General features: G+C 39.9%; 1 non-coding gene across 1 annotated transcript; it reads right to left on the bottom strand.

Annotated features, from left to right (window-relative positions):
- Positions 1-506: 506 nt before the first annotated feature.
- On the bottom strand, positions 507-610 carry LOC112207237 (small nucleolar RNA U13). Its single transcript, XR_002941688.1, has one exon. It is a non-coding gene; the product is annotated as a small nucleolar RNA U13 (small nucleolar RNA).
- Between the last annotated feature and the right edge of the window lie 2,143 nt (positions 611-2,753).

Here is a 2,753-nt window from a genome sequence, read left to right as displayed (position 1 = left end):
TAATGTCCTTTTTCTATTGCAGGATCCAATCTAGGATACTGCATTGTGTTTAGCTGGCCTTCCTTTTAATCAGCAATAGACAACCAGAAATTTGAGGGCAGCCCATCTCTTGTTCAGGATATCCCTTGTTAGAGAAAGGCTGTTCTTACTTTTTACAACACCATAAAGAGCATTAAAACTGGAAAGTCTGCCTAGTACGTTTGCTGGTTTCTGAGGACATCATTGCTCCACTGGTTCTTCTTCCACCCGACTCTTGAGATCCTGCCTCAGCAACTTTCTCCAACATTTAATGTACCTTCTTCCATCCAAGAGTGGTTTCCTGCAATTTTTACATCTATACTTAGGGGAAATTAGAAACAATGCATAACCTCCAACAATCATTTAATGATTCCAGTGATGCTTCACCTCTGCAGCCTCTTCTTCTCTAAAGAAAACCATGGTCCTCTCTGGCTCTTCTTATATTCGGTCTCCTGGTCAACTTCTTTCCCTCCATTTTTTTTTTTTCACATCAGATGGGTAATGTGCCAAGATGTCATGACAAGGTTTGAGGGAGGCACATCTCACATAACAGCATGAAAATCCAATCATCACAAAAAAGATGAAAAAGTCTTTCTTTTTTCAGTTATCTCCCTTTTTTCACTGCAGGTGCACTCTCCACTTAACTTGCCCACCCTAGTAATTTTAAAAGGACCCAGCTCACAAAAGGAAGAGATTTATGTCTTCTGGGGCAGGGGTGGGGGTGGTATTAGTGAAGGCACGGGATGCTATGTGGAAGTGAAGCCAAATGAAGCAGGATGTTATAATGTTCCTCTGTGTGCTCTTATGGATTAAAATCATCCCAGACACTTTCTAAGTCACATCATCTAGGACAGTTCTGGAGCAGGGGAGAAAGTAAGAGTCAGCTGTAGGGATGCATTGAAAGTTAGCTTTGGAGCCAGGCGCGGTGGCCCACGCCCATAATTCCAACACTTTGGGAGGCCAAGGCAGCTGGATCACTTGAGGCCAGGAAATCGAGACCAGCCTGGCCAACATGGTGAAACCCCATCTCTACTAAAAATATAAAAATTAGCTGGGCATGGTGGCGGGTGCCTGTAATCCCAGCTACTTAGGAGGCTGAGGCAGGAGAAACACTTGAACCCGGGAGGTGGAGGTTGCAGTGAGCTGAGATCGTGCCACTGCACTCCAGCCCGGGTGACAGAGCGAGAGTCTGTCAGAAGGAAAGAAGGAAAGAAAGAGAGAAAGAGAGAAAGGAAAGAAAGGAAAGAAAGGAAAGAAAGAAAGAGAAAAGTAAAGAAAGTTAGCTTTGGCCTTAATATTTGCCCAAAATCTGCTCTCACCTTTGGCCTTATCCTTTGGAAGGCCAAATGTCTACCTCAACATTACTTCTGCCATCCCAGAACTGGTGCAAGACGTGATCTTATATGTTATCATCATATATAATCAATACCAAACTGTCGGTAATATGAACAAAGAATATAATTTAGGTTTATTTTTAATATCTAAGCATTTTAAATATAGGTAAGCATTCTAGATGTCAACTGGGGTAAAAACCTCCCTATATGCCTTGTATGTCAAAATGTTTCAGTCATTTGAAGTATAAATATATATTTATTATGGCAGGAGTTAAATGCTACAATACTTAATGGGGATTATGAAAGTAATTTTATGTACAAACATAGGAACTTACAAAAAGTTATTAATAAATAGGGAAATAGGTGAACAGTCAATACAAATATTAAGGGCCAGACATTGTGGCTCATGCCTGTAATCCCAGCACTTTGAGGGGTCAAAATGGGAAGATTGCTTGAGGCCAGGAGTTTTAGACTACCAAAGTTTTTTTTTAAACTTAGCCAGGTGTGGTGGCACACATCTGTAGTTCCAGCTATTCCGGAGGCTAAGGTGGGAAGATCACTTGAGCCCAGGAGTTTGAGGTTACAGTGAGCTATGATTGCACCACTGCACTCCATCCCAAGCCATAGAGTGAGACCCTGTCTCAAAATCCAAGAATAAAATAAAATAAAATATTAGGTTAATATGCAGTAGCCAAATACATTTAAGATAATCATATTCTTTTGGAGCAAATACTTTTTTAAATTATAAAACAAAAATAAAAATTAGATATAATTCTAATCTTTGTAGAATTTTTTTTTTGTTTCGGCATTTGGAACAATAAACAAAATAGCCTTTAAGAATTTTATTGGCTGGCGGCAGTGGCTCACGCCAGTAATCCCAACACTTTGGGAGGCCGAGGCTGGTGGATCACCTGAGGTCAGGAATTCAAGACCAGCCTGGCCAACGTGACAAAACCCTGCCTCTACTAAAAATACAAAAATTAGCCTGGCGTGGTGGCGCATGCCTGTAATCCCAGCTATTCGGGAGGCTGAGGCAGGAGAATTGCTTGAACCTGGGAGGCGGAAGTTGCAGTGAGCTGAGATCACGCCATTGCACTCTGAGTGAGACTCTGTCTCAAAAAATAAATAAATAAATAAATAAATAACTTTATTTAATTTTTAATTGTTTAATTATAAGGCCATGAGTGTTTTAAGAAAAAGTCTTATTTGAAAATCCTTCATAGTTATGAAGACAAAATAAAAGCTAAATGTCAACTTTTCTGCCTCAGAAGTTCATGAGGAAAAAAATCCAAAATCACTTGCAACAGCCATGATAAATCATGTTTCATCCAAATATAGTAACAAAGAACATAATGACTATAAAGACAAGAAAGCGTTAGAGACAAGTAAGGTAACCAAAGC

The sequence above is a fragment of the Pan troglodytes genome, chromosome X (genome assembly GCF_028858775.2).
Source record: "Pan troglodytes isolate AG18354 chromosome X, NHGRI_mPanTro3-v2.0_pri, whole genome shotgun sequence".
Classification (NCBI taxonomy): Eukaryota; Metazoa; Chordata; class Mammalia; order Primates; family Hominidae; genus Pan; species Pan troglodytes.
This window is presented reverse-complemented; position numbering and strand designations above follow the sequence as displayed.